The sequence below is a fragment of the Amblyomma mixtum genome, chromosome 2 (assembly GCF_055824585.1).
Source record: "Amblyomma mixtum isolate Tamu chromosome 2, ASM5582458v1, whole genome shotgun sequence".
Lineage (NCBI taxonomy): Eukaryota > Metazoa > Arthropoda > Arachnida > Ixodida > Ixodidae > Amblyomma > Amblyomma mixtum.
The window spans coordinates 11,482,995-11,502,713 of NC_143013.1; the positions used below are offsets into that span (position 1 = coordinate 11,482,995).

The 19,719-nt window shown below is 43.1% G+C and overlaps 1 long non-coding RNA gene across 1 annotated transcript; it reads right to left on the reverse strand.

Annotated features, from left to right (window-relative positions):
* Positions 1–10,287: 10,287 nt before the first annotated feature.
* LOC149358416 (uncharacterized) lies at positions 10,288–19,102 on the reverse strand. The gene is made up of 3 exons (XR_016288668.1): positions 19,040–19,102; positions 18,854–18,911; positions 10,288–10,521 (listed from the first exon to the last, which is right to left on the reverse strand). It is a non-coding gene; the product is annotated as an uncharacterized LOC149358416 (long non-coding RNA).
* Positions 19,103–19,719: the final 617 nt, after the last annotated feature.

The window sequence follows — 19,719 nt, forward strand, 5'->3', positions numbered from 1 at the left end:
GGCACGTGAACAACTTTCATAACTGGCTTGTCTTTTGAATTTCTTATTTAATTGCAGTATTGCATTGCATTGAAGCCATACTAATAATGATTCATTTCTTCCTGTGTACAGTGCTTCAGCCAGGAAATAAATTGATTGTTTACAGTTGATTTCCTATGTTTTCATTCCTTGTTTGTGTGCTTAAACTACTCAAACTGACATGCTTTCTTCAATTCTAAGCCAACTCTCTCAATAATAACTCACCTTGTAAGCAATGCGTATAAGCAATTCACAAGGCACATTTCACTTGGCCGTAAGTGTCACAAGGACTCAAAATCGGCAACTTCGTATTGGTTAACAGCAAGGAAAACCTTTTTTTCGTTGTAATAAATCTTGCTGCTGTGTAGATATTTCTGTATGTTAGTTGCTGTTGAAATGAAGTCCTCGACGTGAGCATGGTCGGCCGTAATTTCATGGCACTTTGTGCACTGCCAACTTCGTGCCTCTGCTAACAAGGTTTATTGAAGTGCTGTTGAAAGAGCTGGGATCATGTATTGTTGGCACCAGCTTAGAGAGAACCACTGGAACTTGCAGAAGCATGATGAGTCCTTCAACTGGGGCTATTTGATCTTGCAGTGTAATGATCATTTTAATGTTGGATAGTTGTAATTCAGCTCTTGCTATCTTATTAATATGAGTGGTAGACACCTTTGACCATGCCCCGAAATCTCAACTTTATAATCCAGAGGTATGGACACGTTGTTCAAAAAGTGTTTCGAATTGTGCTTCTAGGTATTGCATATTTCGAGAAAAATTTTTACCAGTTTTGGCATTGGCAGAGCAGCAAGGCGGGTATTAAATTTGAACCAAAATAGTTATTTTACCACACATACTAAAATTGTCTGCAATTCTTGTTAAAATTTGGGAGTGATATTAGGATGGCAAGATGTTTTTAACATTTCAAATGCCTTTTTGATGCCAAATTTGTCACGACAATATTGATATTTCTTTTGCTTTGCTATAAATTTTTCTTTCTTTTTACCATTCAGTTTCAACAGTACAGACAGTCTTGTTTTCTGTTTTACAACTGCTATTTCTTTCCTCTGGTGCACTGATGTTCAGCTTTTCATGAGCACTACAATGAGCCCTATATTTCATCACGTAATGACCACATGTTTAAAGCCTGTGTTCTTGCATGTCATATATTCATTTTTTCCACACACCAGTAACGACAGGAACCACTTTTTTGCCTTTGTCACTGCGATCGCCAATAACATCGCCTTCAAGAAAGCTGCAACTGATTTGTTCTGTTAATAATTTGTTCTGTTCACCCATTTCTCTAAATAATGCCCTTGAGCCTTGAGAGTGAATAAGTAAGGTGATGAAACAAAATATTTTAATGCATAATTTCTTCAAATTCAAATTGAATTTTCTTTTCATGCAAAGAGGGAGCCGCCACAAAAAGCTACTGCTGTCAGTGGCTTGAAAAGATGACCCAACAGGTGAAGACAAATGCAGTGTATATACCGAAACACTGAATGAAAAGCATGGGCAAGCCGCCATGGTGGCATAGTAGTTGTGGTGCCCAGCTGCTGACCTGAAAGATGCGGGCCTGATCCCGGTCTTGTTGGCCTCATTTCAATGAAGCCGTAATTCTAGAGGCCTTTTGTACTGTGTGATGTCGGTGCACGTTAATGAACCCCAAGTGGTCGAAATTATCCACAGCCCGCCACTACGGCATCCCTCATAGCCTGAGTCACTTTGGGACGTACGATAAACTGCATAAAACCAAACCATAGACAAGCATGGGCTCGTTCTACTTGGTCATACTTGGAGGTCCCGCCCGCAGTCTTGTACCATGGGACCTCTCGCTGCATACGTTTGAAACTTTGTTTGGATTCCTTAGTAAACTTTCAACTTCAACTTCAAAAACTGCTCACACATACTAATTACAGCATACTGAACAGCAGAACAAAAGCAAGTAGTCAACTGTCCTATATACGATACAAAAAAGAAGAAGGCAAATGAGCAGCATTATTTAAAGACGTGGGGTGAAGCAACGAATCGTCTATTTAATTTATACAAAGGGAAGAAAGTTGATATATGGCACCCACCAAGCTAAAGAATAGACAGGCACTCCAACATAATCACCAGTAAACAAAATATATTAAGAGGAAAACGAGGTTTCAGGCAAGTTTGTTTGACACTTCAGATGTAACTGCAGCACAAACACCCCCATTCAAAATAAGGAACACACGCATGCATGGATGCTGTAGCAGCCGCATGTTATGATGCAACATTAAGTGCCGTGGATATCTTGTGCCAGGGTCACCAAAGCCATCTTGTTCATATCAGCTGGTCCGATGCTATGGGTAATGCTGTAATTGAAAGGCAATGGGGTTCAGCTCAAGTTAAGGACAGCGCAGCGAGCTATGGAAAGAAAAATGATAGGCGTAACGTCAGGTGATTGGAAGAGGGCAGAGTGGGTGAGGGAACAAACGTGGGTTAATGACATCCTAGTTGAAATCAAGAGGAAGAAATGGGCTTGGGCAGGGCATGTAATATGAAGGCAAGATAACCGCTGCTCTTTAAGGGTAACGGAGTGCATTCCAAGAGAAGGCAAACGTAGCAGGGGGCTGCGGAAAGTTAGGTTGGCGGATGAGATTAAGAAGTTTGTGGGGATACGGTAGCCGCAATTGGCAATGGACAGGGTTAATTGGAGAGACATGGGAGAGGCCCTGCAGTGGGTGTAGTCAGGCCGATGATGATGATGATGTTGCAGGAATAGAGGGAACGTTCCAGATTAGCATAGGGATCATAGCAAATGGGGCATGCAGGGGAAGCTCTGAGACGGTAGACAAAATAAATGGCCAGGGGTGAGGGGTGTATCTTAAGAGGATGCACTGAAGAAAACAAAGTTGGGGAGTGGTGAGAGGTTTGTCAGGAACAGGAAGGCTGCAAAAGAGATCCTCTCATGTTGTCACAAGAAGATTATTTTGTGCCTTCATGCGAATGTGAGTGCTTGTGCTGCAGTTGCATCTGAAGTATTTTAGAAGCATTTCTTAGACATAGAGTTGTTTTAATGCATACAAAGCATTACCATCATTGTTACTGTTATTATTAATTAAACAAAAAACCCTGCAAACCTTCTAACGGAAGAGATAAGGTCTCTCAATGCACTGATGGTTTGCTGAATAATCCATCATAAAAAGCTGATAATTTCAATCAATATTTCAGGCTTGCAACAAGAATGGCAGTAACACAACACAACACCACTTGCGCACTAAAAAAAAACTTTCACCTGCTTTAACATACATTCTGAGGCTCTCAAAGGGGGATCTGGCCAGGTTAGTGCACTTTTAGGCGAAATATGCCCACTTCATTGCTACCATGGTATCATCATGTTCTTGCAAACATTCCATTCTTTTTGACTGAACGGTTTCAGGAAAATTCTGTCATATGATTTGATAAGCTTTGATATAGGCCACTATTGAAGGGAAGGCAAAAAATGCATTGAGAACTACTGACCAATTTAACTGTTATTGACTCCATCCCAAATACTAGAAAAATTCCTATTTGAATGCATGACAAGATTTTTTAACATTATTTTTTTTAATCATCAGGAAGGCGATATTACAAGAAGGGGCATTGCATTAATTCTTGACAAATTTGCAGCTGAGCTGTATTCGTCATTTGACAAATTGTTTAACTGCGCTTTTTTTCTCAGTGTTCAGAAAATCTTTGATGTGACGAAACATAGGATTTCACCAAGCAAACTGTACCTGCTTGGCTTTTGAGCTCCCTTTTTCGCTATCCTTGAGAATTTTTTGTATAGTCGTTCATTATTAAATTAAATAACCAAACTGAACCTGGTGGTAAACTGCCAATATGTAAACTGCTGGGTACTATATTATCTTCCATACTCTTTAAAAAAATTTAATCACTAATGGCTTCAGCTCGATAACTTCAGGTGCTTGGTCTTCCAGTGCATGGACAGCACAGTTTTGCTCACAGATCAAGTACACTTTGAGACAGCAATGCATTAGTTGCAGGAAAACATAAATTATATGCTTAAATCATTTTCTGACAATAGAATTTCAGTTAACGCACAAAAAAAATGATCTCTTTCAGGAATATTTCAAAGGCTAACAGATAGAGTGGTATTTTACTTAACCGTGGTTCTCTCTCCTGCAGCTGTAATTCAATAGAATATGTGAACTGAATCAAATATCCTAGCATATTCTCTTATACTATAGTGGTAGCTTATTATGGTATGTTTGTGTCACATTACGGAAGATTCTGTGGTTGCTCTTTAATGTGAAATTCTTGGCTCTAGTAACCATGATAAAAAAAAACAATATTATAACTCAGATATGATACTCTTAGATAAGGTATTACAATATTTGTTTCAACTCCTTCATGTTTGCCATGTGGGCAATATAGCTTGAAGAATGTTTGAAATGTGTTTTGAATAGCTGTCTTATGTCACCAAGTGTTCGCATTTTCCTGTTTCTAGGTCTTTCCATAGTCTTTTTTACAAACAGACATTACTCATCATTTAGATATGAAACTTTTCAACAAAATCCACTTCCCATCGGAACCACAAAATTTTTGCTAGGTATAGGAAGGCAGCACACTGGCATATATGCACCTGACAACTTTGGTGGATTACACAAAGAGCTCTTTACTGTACCATCTGTGCACAGCCTAAAGGGCCAGCTGAAGCTGCTGTATTATTCTTCAGTGTTTTGCTGCATTACCACACACAGTCTTTTGGCAGTGAAAAAGATGTGTGTGTGTGTGCGTGCAAGTTAAATGAAAGTGCCTTTCCAAGATGGCATCTTGGGAAAGAACATAAATAAGGTGAGGCTGAAAATGTTTAATCACGGCACAATAGAATCTATGTCATGAAAAGCAATTCTACTAGATAGCACACTTCTTGCAAAATCACATTCTCATTATTGATACACTAGGATCAGTATGACTGTAACATATCAAAAAGGAAAAAAATTAATCTGTATTTGTTGTGCCTGTAATAATTGTTTCTTGTAGCTTTTGCTTGTTTTGATTCTCCGGTAGGAGTAATTGCACAGTTTGGCCTTATGTATCTACAATTGTCCGGCTGTTTGTAATCTTTAATTTAATATTGTGTGAATGGAAGAAAAACAGCAAAGAGGTCTGTTACACTGTCAGGCATTCATTTATGCCTTTTCAAAAATGTGTGGGCAGAATGAGTGCAGTACATTTTATTTCTTTGCTCAGTAAATGACCTGATTTGAAACTTTGCAAGCATTGTTCTGAACATACTGATATATGATTGATTTAAACTGCAATCTGGGCCTTTAAATTCTTTTACAGGGGCTGTTGGCTCTTATTGGCTCTTATTGGCTCTTACTGTCTGCATCATTTCTTCAGTGAGCACAGGCTCATCTGATGATATTTTCTTCCATGCTTCACCTTTAATGGGTGCTTTACACAATTTTCTTGCCTCAGCAGCTTTGATAACAACTAAAGTCAAGAGCTTTCAACCTGACATCTTAACAATAAGCAAATTATTTCTACTTCTATTTAATAAGAAAAGTTCAGCTTTGTGATGACCAAGTAACCATATGACCCATGTCCCACATTGCAGTTCTAATCCCTACTGTATCTCTCTGCTTGATGAAAATGCCGTCATACCTTTCAATGAAATTTAAGTGGGTCTTGTACAAATATTGCACTTACTTGAAGGAGCTTTAAGCCTTTTTTTCTACAGTCATGAAGGCAGTAGCTGATAAGCTATAGTTCAGGTGAAATATAATTTGCTTTCACTGGGCAATTGTCATCTGGATTTACATACGTGCAAGGGAAACATCCTAAACTGAGAATTTGACACAGCTGCAGCTGATATGAACTAATATTACTCAGTCTCAACCAGAAATCTGTTGGCCACAGTTTCAAATTAAGAATCATAGCTGTTTGCTAATATATGATGCCACACCTTCTCTTGCAAAGCAGCTTCACTGTTCGAGCTGGAACCAAGTGAAACTGTGTAATCAAAACTGAAGTGTGCCTGAAATATCATTGCAAATTGTTCTAGTTAATGACATAATAAAAGCCAAATGTTTGTCCTAGTCAATAGCAGGTCAACTTCACAAGAATGGCAGATTTCGACTGGTCACCAGCTATGGAAACCACAGGGTTGTGTGTGATCTCAGCAGGGGTCAGTTGGGATTTGCCAGGCTAAACTGTCTACATTTTCAGTTGATACCAGTCAAAAACCTGCAGGTATTGCAGCTGTGTTAAGGCTTCTGCTGTAATCTTTCTCTGCACGGTGTGTCCCAGCTGGGATTAGTTCTTTTATGAGGAATTAACAGCTCTTAAAGGGATCTGCTTTTCTGAGCTTGAAAAACAGTAGTAGGGAATGAAGTGTGTATATACTTTAGTGACCGCAGTGGGAACTGCTCGAGGAAAGAGCTGGGTATGCACTCGTAGGCGTGGCTGCGAGCGCTCCTGGCCCGTGCAGTTTCGCCCATTTGGGCACCCCAAACTCAGTGCACTGCAGCCGAGAGAATCACAATTTGAGGAATCTAAAAACTGATGCGGATATTATGGTCAGCTATAATAAGAGGCATTACTGTAACTGGTAAAAAGTTAAATATTATATATTAATTTACAAGCTTGCGGGTTAAATAAATATCGTAGCTGTATTTAATCTATTTAAAAAATTGCCACATTCAGTGAAACACTCTGTAGGCCATCACTTTTGGACTAATTATAGCTTGTAGAGTACTTTCTGGAAGATAAATTAGGATTGGCATATATACTTTGCAACTGAAATCTCTCACATTCACCAGCTGAATTTATTTTTTTATTTTTTTTTTGTTTCTGCAATACACACTTTACTTATTTTCTTCTTCAGTGACTACTAAAAATTTCACATTTCAGTAAAAACCAGTTCAGCTGCAAATGTCGGTGCACATACTACGACGCATTTCGCTAGTGATTACTTCTCTGTTGCAAGCGATCAACCTGTGCCAGCTCGCCCCGCTACCCATGCTTCTGGCCGAAAACCTCAACTGCAGCCATGGAATCAGCATTCTTGAATATGCATGACATCTGTGGTCATGTTGTCCAGGTGGTGATGTACGTGATTTGTGTGCATCTGGGAGAGACAATATGAAGTTAAATTTTTTTGGGCTACACACATGTGTGTACGACCTAAAGTGAGAGTTGAGAGTGCACTCAAGTGTCCACATATAGTTTTTAAATGCACCAGAGCATCAAATGCAACAAAACACATTGCTGCAGAGTTTTTCATAGGACCGCAAAAAAAAAAAGTAACAGCCAGGAAACATAGCAGATGAATGTTTTGAGTGAAAAAAAATTGTGCACTGTTGCCTGCAGTTTTTTTTATTATTATGAATTGTGCGCCATATCCTTTTCTGTAATTAGCAAGGCTGTGTGGTTCTCAGGATCATTCTGCATGAGCAAAGAAGACCAAACAACACAAGTGATGAGTGTGCCATTTTTTCCATGATGCTATGCCAACTATATATATAGCTCAAATTTTGATTCCGCTTCTGAGCAGCTGTCTGTGGAAGGGTTTTAGCAGCTAAGAGGGAGCATGCCTGGAGCGTGCGAAGGTGCGGTACGCGCGCTCCTCTTTGCTGTTATCGCGGTGGCCACATTAATCCCATAGGATCATCGCCTATTGAAATCTCGAAATTGTGTATCTTAAGGTGCAGGTGACAAGAATAAAGCGGATGGTAGAAACAAAACCGTCGGAGCCAACGCGCGCAACTGCATCTCGTGTGCCGTCTGCCGCGGCATAGTTTCGTTTTCGCGCGTTAGGGTCGTTCGCGCTGGCATCACAGCGGCGATGTAACTGTGCCAACAGCCGCACCAAAAATCACCTATTCAGTAAGCGCGCTCACTTTGGCGTGGGGGCTTCCCGCCAGAAGTCGCCTAACACAGCGGCGGACAAGCGCCGATAGAGTGTATAGTTTCGCTTTTTCTACCCGGCACTGACATTGCACACGCATTGAACAAATGCCGGAACGGTGTAAACTATCACCGCGAGGCGACTTCCGCGGCATGCGATGCGGAAATGATGCAACAATTGCATTATGTAACGGATACAGGCGATCGAGTTTCAATTACGTATACATGGGTTTCGATCTATGGCAGCTGGACTGGCTCATGAAAACGTAGCACTGCTAAAATTCAGCAACCGCGAACGTAACAGCGGGGTTCTACTCGAGGTTTGTTTTGCAGAAAAAAAAAATCAATCCTTCCACTTTTCATTGTGAGGACTATAGGAGCGCCAGCTGCGGAACAACATATCATGCGTACTTCCATCTCGATATCACCGTTTCCCTGTACCGCACGCAAGCACCACGATCAGTGCTTTTAGTGGCAAAACCTATTGTGCTCGACCTTTCCTCAAACACACGCACACGGTGAACTCTCGTTGTTTCGTGCTCGCTTTCTTAGCTCAAACTTTTGGTCAAATTCTATTCGAACTGAGGGTGCCAGGAGTGGACACGTGTGTGCGGCACGGTGGTTTTGTAGCCGCGTGCTGTTCTCTTTGAGCAGTCTTATATTTATGTTTGTTGCGAGTAAACTTTTGAGATTTGCGCCAAGACTTTTGAAGATGAAGGCAAGGACCATCACGTTTAGAGCCAAATTGTGTGCGCGCCATGAAAATGATATATATCGTTGCAGCGCCAATCGCCAATGGTCGGGCATAAACTGTTAAGGGTCTGAAAATTTGTTCAAATCATGCCGATTTGAAATTAAGGGTAAGGGGACCGAAAATAGTTCTCCACACAGAGTTCGGAATAAAGAAAGCCCGACCAGAGAGTTTAATTCATTCACCGGTCTTGTCATTCTTACGCGACCGCTCATCAGCACTGGCAGCATTAGCGTCGCCTCATAGATGCCACTCGATCGGCCTCGCACGTTCTAAAATAAACTGGTCCCACGTCGTGACAGGAGCGCAGGGAAAAAAAAAAATAACTGCAGTGAAGCAGCCGCAAAGACCACAACCCACACCAAGCAACGCGCGCATAGTGCATGTAATGGCCTTTCATAGACTATCGGTCCGGGGGCTGTCGAAAACACGATGGCCGCGTGCAGCACGCTGCACTGCCATGCTTCATCATCGGCCAGGACAGGTAAACTGGACGGCCGTTGAATAAGCGTGTACTGCCGGCAGTTTTGTCGCACTGAAATACGAGATTTTGACGGGACCGAAGTACCTTTTCGTAAATACCGCAGATTTGAATGAAGCGATTTCCGTGTGTGTACAGTACACACCCTACATACCTCTCGGGCAATAATGGCCCTTAGCAGCTAAGAAGGGTTAGAGCAAGAAAAAAATTAAATCTGACATTAACAAGTGATGCGAATTCAATCAGCCACTGTTCTGTTTGAGGAAAGATAGGTCAGAAACGTTAAGAGAAGACTGTAAATCGAATTTACCAAATATCATTTTAAACTTTTAGGGCCCTTTGTTAACAGGTAAAGACCAACATTACCCAGTTTGTGCACCCAAAGCATCACCATGAAAAACTGGGTGAAACCCAATTCCTGCTCAAAAATTGCCTTCAAGAGAAATGTAGTTTGCAACAGACTGAAGCTACCGTATAGAAATTGGCAGATGTCTTGAACCTGAAAACAATGGATGAACTAGCCACGTGATGTTTTCCATGTCATGTTGCATGGCATGAATTACCGTGGAAGAGTTTTCTTTATGCTCTTTCAGAGTGCAGTTTAGGGAGATACCAATTTCACTAACTGCCAGCGAGAGCCAAGCGCTACAGAATCTGCCTAGTTTGCAGTGGGTTGGAACCCCAGTAGTGCTAGGATGGTTGCCTAGCCTTTTTGAAATACCTACAAAGACCATTCAGTTAAAAGCACCCAGATGACAATATTCAGCAAGAGCTTTCCTAGCACTGTCAGTGCTGAATGAGGTGGTGGTATAGGCAGAAGCATCCCACATCAAGGGATGGTGCAATCAGAAAAGATGCTACCTACCTGTAAAAGAAAGTTGAAACTGGCCCCTCCTATGCATCGAAAGTACACGTGCAGCACCCACGAACATTCATTACCTGATCTACATTTTCACGGGGCTTCAGTACCCTTCTAGCAGTAGTCTCAGAGCAGCTTGTCAGTGAAATTTCTTTTCCTCATTAATTTTGTGCAGCATTTTCTGCTGCAGGGGCATAAACAGAAAGGCAATATGTGGCTCTGCAGAGGAAACAATGTGGAGGTTGGGTATGGTCTCAACCGACTGTTTTGTAACATGATTTTTCTATAGGGCCAACCAAGTTGTTAGTAATCTATTCATATGCTTCATTAATCACCGACAAGGCACGTTGGTAGGAATACTTTATTTGGCACAGCAGTTCTGGCAGCAATGGGTATATTGTCATTCTGCTTGTAGGCCAAGGTGCAGACTTGTGAGCATGTTCTTGAGCCAGTAGCCTGGAACGATGAATAGGTGCCTTGGACCAGAGAATGCTGCGTCATGCAAGGTCGGTTGCTGCAGTCCCTCCCCTAGTGTCAGCCATATGCAGGGTTGGATGCCATGAAAAGAGAAAACAAAAGTGGGCAAGCTCAGAAAAGTAAAATGCAACTAATAAACCACCAGGAGAAACCCACAAACAAATGCACACACAAAAAAATGGAATGCATGCAAGAGAGAAAAAGATAAGAACATCTCCCAATTGTGTTCAGGAAAGTAAAAACAGTGCTAAATTCTACACAAACCACACAGAGAGACTGACAAGACGGGCGCTGCAGTCTGTGTGGTTTGTGTAGAATTTAGCGCTGTTTTTACTTTCGTGAACACAATGTCACACCAACTAGGCCAGGAAAAGGTACTGTTAAACATCGCCCAACAGACTACCGCAGCAGCCTACGCACTCCTGTAGTGGCCTTGTGCATGGACATTTGAAAGACCTTAAAAAAAAAAAAAGGATAAAAGCAATATAGTTGAAGATGTGCTGGAAGAACCACACACAAAAAGAAGTGTGCACAGAGCTCAAGAGAGAATGAAAATAGTCAAGACAAACAACGGAAGGTTTTCACTGGGTCAGACCAGTACTAATTAAGAGAATGAAATTATCAGGTTTCAAGTCTTGGCAGTTAAGCTTGGCCAACCCACAACACTGCCGCATTTCCTTTTGCAGCTTCCGACGCTGGCACACAGGAGGTCAAAAGCTCCATATACTAAACCCAAAATCTTAAAATGGGGGACAACAAATTTTTGGTTGGCGTCTTTGTTTCAAATATTGCATTGCCCCAGGGCACATATACATGACACATGCTGCACGATTCATATATGCACTATAAATAATTTATTACCGTGTTACTTATACTGAGCGGTTTCGCTTTCTGAGTGCCGGGGTGTGTTATGACATCACTCCCAAGAGCATCAACCCTGGTCACGCGGGCTCCAAAAGTAGACAAAGGGACTGCTGCGTCGTCTGCTCTCGTACACATGCTGTGCATAGCAGGGCTTTTCGAATTGCCGGCCGGTACAACAATATGCTTAGCAAATCCAAGCGGGTGAGGGGCAACGTCGAGTTCTGAAACCAAGCAGCTCACTTGGGACGATCTCAGTCCGAATACGTGATTTCAGCATTGTATTTAGCTTTGGAACACTCTGGTTTGGTTTGGTTTATGCGGTTTAACGTCCCAAAGCGACTAAGGCTATGAGAGACGCCTAGTGGAGGGCTCCGGAAATTTCCACCACCTGGGGTTCTTTAACGTGCACTGACATCGCACAGTACACGGGCCTCGAATTTCTCCTCCAAAGAAATTCAGCCGCCGCGGCCGGGATCGAACCCGCGTCTTTCGGGCCAGCAGCCGAGCACCATAGCCACTGAGCCACCGCGGCGGCCGCTTTGGAACACTCTGCCCATTCCAAAAGGATAAAAGGGTGCAACAATTTCTGGGAGTGTTTTTGGTGATCTTGCGAGTATATTGCGCATTCACAAGCAGATAAAATTTGTTTTGTACAATGCATTTTTAAAATAAATATTTGCTTTCCTTGCGCTTTGCTACATATGAAATTAGACCTAGTTCTCAGCAATGCTCCTGTTCCCGTTGCAGCTTGGATAAGCCCTTGTGATCTAGATGCCAACTGAAAGCAGCATCTGCTTGCACTGGATGAAATGCACGCAGTGCAGTGCATTGCTGCTATCCACATTGCACATAAAATAAGAATCTAATCCCACTCAAACAAATATCTTTCCGCATGGTTTACATAGTCGAGTTTCCTTGCGGTGTGCATAGAATAACAAAAATCTGCGGACAAAAAGACTAAAATGTAGCCGTTAAATGCATTCCTGAGTTAAATATGCTATCTAGGCGAGCTGAAGCATTCAACAAAGAAAGTTAAAACTGGGTGTCCAGCAAGCTACTCATTTTGAATTCCCGACGGCCGAAGCGAGAAACATAGTGGCGATAATAATGGACAGTATACATGATCAATTCACAGAAAAAAATTAATGAAGCTGCAAAAGCTGCATTGAAAAGAGATTTTCTTCCCCTGTTTGAGAAAGCTCCTTTTACGAAGTCCATCTCTTTATTATAGGTGGCTACCCTTTTCTTTATTCTTCCCAGCATTTGATGTTCTCTACCAAGTGCATGGCAACATCAATTTCTTCATTTTGAAGCAGATAATAGCAATAAAATTCACAGCAAATGCAACTGAATATTCTAGAGTAGTTCAGATATCAATACAGATAGTTAAAATTACAATAAAAACATGCAGCAATGAAAAAATGCAGCAATGAAACGGAATATTCTACACCAATATTTTACTTCTCATAATTTATCACATCCTAATGCTTACTAAGCATCTCAGTGAATGAGGGGAAATCATGTAGAATGGTAAAATTTGCCTAAAGCATAACTTTGTGCAGGGAAAAACCTGACAGCTTGAATTTGTAAGGTGGCAAGTGGAGATGCTCTTGTCACAGTTCACACTGAAAAGGCGTATGACGTGATGTGGCACACTGCTGAGAAACAAAAGATTCTACGAAAAATCAATGAACAGCAGCTCAAGCCACAACGCGATTGAGAGCTTTAACAAGACTACGTCTTCCATGCTGCCTCGTGACACCTAGAGACAGATCCAACCGTGAAATGCTGTCCAGATGCACCATTCTTGACGGGACATGGCCCGCTTAACTTTTGTGTATGGGTTTCACCACACTGGAATCCCTAGCCATAACGGGCCCACAGATGCTGGCAGATTTCAATTTGGAATCTGTGCAGCAATTTTGGCAGCTGTTTTCCTTCTCACCTGACGAAAAGTGCCTCAGTGATCTGGGCTCTTAGATTTGGAAGTTTCTTAAAATTATGCTCACAAGTTTCTGCTCTCTTTTAATGGTTCATAAGAGTGGTGGCCATATGTGCTTTTACAGAAGAAACAAAGAGCACCACTTTGAGAAAATGCTGGAAAATTATCTAAACGAAACACTCCGCATGCTTTCAGGGGATTCATAAACTTCTCATTGTACTGCCAGAGATTATTTCAGGCTTTCAAAGGTTGGTTTTTAAATCAGTGAAAAGTACTGCCGTTTCCTGCCTTTCCAATGAAGGCACCCTGTGCTCACACTGGCATCCCTTTCGACAGCAGCAATGCCATGGGACAAGCACCAAGAGATTTCCATAAAAAATATCAGCTTCCTATGACCTTATCACAGCTCGAACTGCAGAGAAACTAGCCTCTATTTGTTTCTGCAATGGCCCACAAGATTGATGAGGCCTGAGAGCAAGATTTTCAGATTGATTTTGATGCCACGCTAGGGTGGCGTGGCTCCTTGCATGAGTACACTGAAAGTGCATGAACTCTGCACATTGCTACGACTACGGCTTATTCCACAGAAAATACTTTTGAATGCAGCTATGTCTATCCATATGCACCAGCCCAAATTTACTCTCGAGTCCGGGAACCTGTACAGAATGAACCAGTAATACAATGCTCACATCATGGATGACAAGAAAAAGGCACCCAAAACAGACAGGCTGCCATGCCTCATACATGTTAGAAGCAAAAATATGCCACGCCAATGTGAACAGACCGTGTGCTGGGCACTCACAGTACCGTTGAAACTTGCGGCAGACCACTGCGTTAATTTCAGTCAGTCCTTTTTTCCAACTTGGCCACTTTCTTGACTGTATCCCTCACAATTCCCTCATTTTTACAGGTAAAGAAAATTCCCCTGATGGTTCAAGGTTGCTACACACCCTGTAAAGCCACCACAGCCCTTCAGAGAAATATAGTAGAACCTTGCTATTCTGTTCTTGGTTTGTGTAATCTGCCGTTACACTATATTTCTTCACAATATAAATCCTGGATAACTTTCTGAAACGATTCCCCGGTGTACATGTCCATAATTTCGTCAAATTCTGATGGCATGGTGCATTCATTGACTAAGAGGAAATGCCAGCCAAGCTAGTCATTATTTTTCGATACTTTGCCCAAATGCACCTGAGCACTGCGGAGAAGGCTATGAAAAAAAGCAAGGAGACAAAGCATCCTAAAAGCAGCGGCGGCTCCTCCACACTACACAAATGCAATGGGACAAAGTATCTGAAAATGCAAAGGAATAGTTGATGGACTGGATATGCCATGAAGCTCCAGCCCCATGAAAAACGAAAATACGGAAAGAACTTGCAAGCGCTAGAAAAAGAGCTTTCCAAAATTTGTGCCAGCACACACACACACACACACACACACACACACAAAACTTTTAATGAAGTGAAAGTGCCAATAAATGCCAGGGATTAGGAAATGGCGCAAAACCTGGACATGGAGACAATCACGTGCAGACCAGCAATCAAATTTTTCGAAGCTCCCAATTCAAGCTTCTTGCATAAAACAGCACTTGCAACATCCAAGAAAAAAATAATAAAAGGAGACAAAAAAAAGGGGGGGGGGGGAGAAAGGTGGCAAAAAAATTTGCAGACACCATCACGTCAGGATTAACATTCATTGAAAAGCAGAGTGCAATCACCTTGAAATCAGTGGGTGGCCAAGCGGCTGCCTAGGGAATTTCTCAGTGCCCTTAAGTCCTTACGCAAACGATACACACCACCCAGCTTGCCATATGTGACAATGCCCATGGGAAAAATGAATATTACACACCACACAGCATGTGCAGAGGAGGGAATGGCCACGAGCATTTTGGAGCAGTTTTTGTCGCAAGCCAAAATTCCATAGGAGCAGTTTTCCAGTTTTGTAGCCAGTGACCAATACTGAGAGAAGGTAAAGATATGGATGTGCCAAAGTTTAAAAAACTACTGGCTGCACAGTTTTTTTAAAATGCATATTATTTAAAAGGAAAGTTCATGAGTGCTTTAATGCATACACCACACTGACATAATAAGACATGTTGCTGACTTGCCTAGCCTACTTGCAGCTGCTTGACGCATCTGGAAAGAGAGCTCTTCCCTCCCGTTGTAAGGAAAGGGGGGTGCCAGCCTGTCCCAACCACACCCGAGGCTCGTCACTAACCTGTTCGCAGGTGCTGGTGTACGAGCAGCCACGACCCTAGCCATGCAGATGTGCCACTGCTATAGCTACTGCTTATCGCTGTCACATGACTTGGCCTTTCTGCAGCAAATTTCAGTTTTCCTCCATGCGCCGCACCTATCATTGCTGCGTTGCCGGCTGATCTGCGCCACTGTGCAGCTGTGGTCCAGCCCCTTCTCATTGCATTCTCATATTACCAACGCTGCCATGGATAGCGTGCTTCCCAAATTAAATAAGCTGCAGTGTGTCACATCAGGGCGAAGCTCTCAGTATTGACAGCCACGCTGCCTGTGAAGGGCTCTTTGCAGATGTTCTGCAGCAGGATGGCAGTGTCATCATCATCATCAGCCTGACTATGCCCACTGCAGGGCAAAGGCCTCTCCCATGTCTCTTCAATTAACCCTGTCCTTTGCCAGCTGTGGCCGTATCCCGGAAAACTGCTTAATCTTATCCGCCCATGTACCTTTCTGCCGCCCCCTGCTATGCTTGCCTTCTTTAAGGACCCTTAAGGACCAGCGGTTATTTTGCCTTCGGATTACATACCCTGCTCAAGCCACATTCGAGGCTGAACGGTAGCTATGCAGTTAAAAGGTTTTGTGTGCACATTTTAAAAAATTGATCAGGAATCATTTTTTATCAGGTAAGTGGATATATTCAGGCCGCTTTCAGTTTGGGCATATTGCCGCTTTGCACATAGTTTTTCTGCAGTGCTACGAGGTACACCTTAATGAGGTTTCACTGTACTTATGACTAGTAAGGTTGCTGAATTTGATGCGTTTCAATGTGACGCAATGTGAAATCTGAACTGACTGATACACCTCCTGCAGTGAGGCCCATGACCCAAGTGTAAAAGTGAAGTTCTGATCTACTGCTATGCGATGCATTCAGAACAGGTGCTGCCCTTGATGGCCTCACAGATAACTTTGACAACAATGGCAACACAGAGATCAAAGTTTGCTCTCCAACATTGGTGCCATGTTTGCTGCTGCTCTAATGTCATTTTCCACAGTGGCCCATTCACAACTCACCTCAATCCTGACCACGGTGCCAAACCAGCAAACAACCTATAAGTGGTACTGTGCGGATGGATCTTATGGCCATGCCACTGCTCTAATTACATCACACCAATTTCTCTCACTCCCATGGCGACATTCCGAGCAAAGGTGGGGGAAGGAGGAAGTTGGAGCACCACAAAAGCCAAATGTACAACAGGGACACAGTGCAGTGGCCTCGCTCAAAGCTCTTGCCCAGAGCTCAAACAGCACAGGCATGTCTGGCTGAGCTTACAACTTTTGTCACACCCAAGTTGACAGCTCACCAGCCACACACACCGCAACAATCACACACGCCAACAGTGCAAGATCTGGCGATATGATGTTAAGCCATCTGTGCTTTAACCAACCCGAAATTCTTACCACTCAGTCCAGTAGATGACCTCGGTTCTCTCCGGTGATACACCCAGCCATTACTGTTTACAGCTATGGTAAATTATCATTTCGACCTCTCAGATTCCCTCATCAAGAGGCATGAGGGCAATTGATTACTGTTTGGTTCTTCGGACCAAGAGGCATTAAGGAATAACTACAATTTCTGGGTAAACACTCCCTGAAGGGGCCACAGAAAATCCTCCACCAAAGCTGCAAATTATACTGTTTGAACAGAAACTACTTTTTGTTCTTTATTTATCTGTTTATCTGTACCTCAATGGCCCAAAGGCAGCATTACATAAGGGGTGGGCTGACATGTAACCTCCTGCCACAGAATTTTTCACAAAAAGCAAACTGAAGAGCTAAACTGCCCATCCCCATCTCTGAGGCTTTTTTTCCTCTCATAATTCCTGCTGCACTGGAAGCCCTACGTTGGTGCTTGAACCTGAAAGCCACACACCCATAGGTGTGCCGCACAAATCCTTTATCAGCATAGCGCCACGTAAGATCATGACAATGCCGCATTTGAGGTCAAGAGGTGCAAGTACACAAAACAGTAGGAACGAAACGAAAACACTAATGCTGTGAGTCATCCCTGTGCTCTATCTTTTGGCTGCCTCAAAAAGTGAAACTACAACAAATATCGACTTTTAACTTGTGGGGGAAAAAAAAGAGACAAACATAGAAGGAACAACACAAACAACGCCTCGTCCTTGTCTTTCCATGTGTTCTTCAAATATGGGAACTACTCCCTCGTTCAGCTACCTGTCCTACCTACATTTGCCTATGGCTTCTCGCCTCTGCTTGTCTCTAGGGGCACAAACGTTCCCGGTTTCACAGCAGGAGGCCCCCTTTCAAAATTATAATTTGCTAGATCCGTAACAGCCGAGTTGCTTTGTTCACTATATGGGCAGGCTTTGTTCACCTGGGGTCTGCAGGTGAAAGCCACATTAAGAGTTAATGTTCCCACATTTTCTTTTTGTTTTTTCTTTCTACTTGACAGCCAGGGCAAAAAACTGCCACTCACCCGGCCGCATAATCATCATTACCACAATGACCTGTCACACACTGCAACAGTGCCTTGTGAGCTTTATGCAACTCACAAGCTTCCAAAATATCAAAGGACATCAAGCACTTTGTCCACAATGTTTCCCTTCTTAAGGCCTCTTTGCAGTATCACCTGTAATAAGCTCTTAATAAAAGAAAGCTTGCTTTTCCAGTAGCCTCATGCGCTCCATGCTAGTTAGCTACGTGGGTCCAAGCACCTTCCCCGTGTAATACTGAAGCTCAGTGCTGGTGGCACAGCACTAGTTCTAAAATTCACAGGAGGTGGAGAGCTCACCTAGTGGCGCCTTAAAGCCTTTGCTGCTTCCGCATTCTATCGTCCCATTTTGTTCAGCCTCTGCGCCAGCAAGAGAACGCCGGACTCGATGCAGGAATCGGGAAGGTCCGTGCCTACAAGTAAACTGCATTTCGGTTTTTCAAGTGCCGTTTTCTGAAATGAAAATAAATTTAAAAGAACATGTTTACGCGCTGCAGACACCAAAGCGTAATCGCTTATCTCGCCGCAATTAGTGCCCCTGTTTCGGAAAGCGGCTCGTATGGATAAACAGCAACACAACTGTAAAATGAACCATTAAATCAGTAATCTATACACTTTCCTATTAGCGGGGGCACAAAAAATCAGACCGCGCACAAAACTCACCGCATAAACGGTTAGTTCAACTGGACTGTTGTCAAAAGTTTCCCGCCTTTTTTTCGGGCGCAGGCTAACCATGCCTGTTTTACATGACCAAAAGTTACGTTGGGCCGGGCTGACAAAAGGTACAAAAACATACTCAGCGCATATTCTCTTCTGTCGAACTGCACTGAGCTTTTGAGCAGAACTCAGGATAAAACAGACGAGTCTCACCTTTAGGGCCTTTGTGTCCACTGCCGGGCAAGCGGGCTCAGTGCTAGTCCTGGGTGATCTGCAAACACAAAATATTCGGGCGCAAGGAAGTTCAAAATGAAATGCCGAATGCCATATAACGGGCAATCACTCAATACATACAGTACATACATACCAAAAGACAGGAAGAACAGAGAAATTGCTCACGGGCAACACGAGCGCGCGTAGCTCCCACCGTCCGGCCATTCTCCTACTGCAAGCAATGCTCGGCTCGGCCAGCTCGGCTGTAGCTCGGCTCAAACATGACAAAAACAACAAAAAAAAAATGGCCGGACGTGGCGTCATTTTTTAAACCGGATGCGACGTCACGGGTGAAAATAACGCTTGCGTTATTGCGACCGGGTCGCAGGAGACACTTCCTAACGAAAAGCCGGCCCAAAGCGTTATTTTCACCCATGGATTGCCTTGGCTTCGTTTATTGTTGGCGGACGGGATTTGAGCCGCCGTTTTTGCATCGTTTGCTTGTTTGATCCGCCTCTGTCAACGCGTGGACGTGTGATTTCGGGGTTGCGCTTGGATTTTAGGCGGTGTGGTAAAGTCATGCAGGCGTTTTGCATCATTCTCACCGTGTATATGTGACCTTGGCTTTTGCGTGGCGCGTTCTGATCGCTTGATTCGTTGTGAAAGGACTCTTGTGTGCTTGCGTTGTTTGGGTGCTCGCGCTTGTGCATACTGGCCTTGGAAGACGCTCCAGCTTTCTCCGGAAAATCTTGGTATAATTAATCGACATAAATACGCTTTCATTTCGCGTAATTTATGGGTTGTGCGAGTAGGCATATGTGCGCTCATTCGTTTTGAGCATTCAACCTGATTTGCGCAGAATGTAT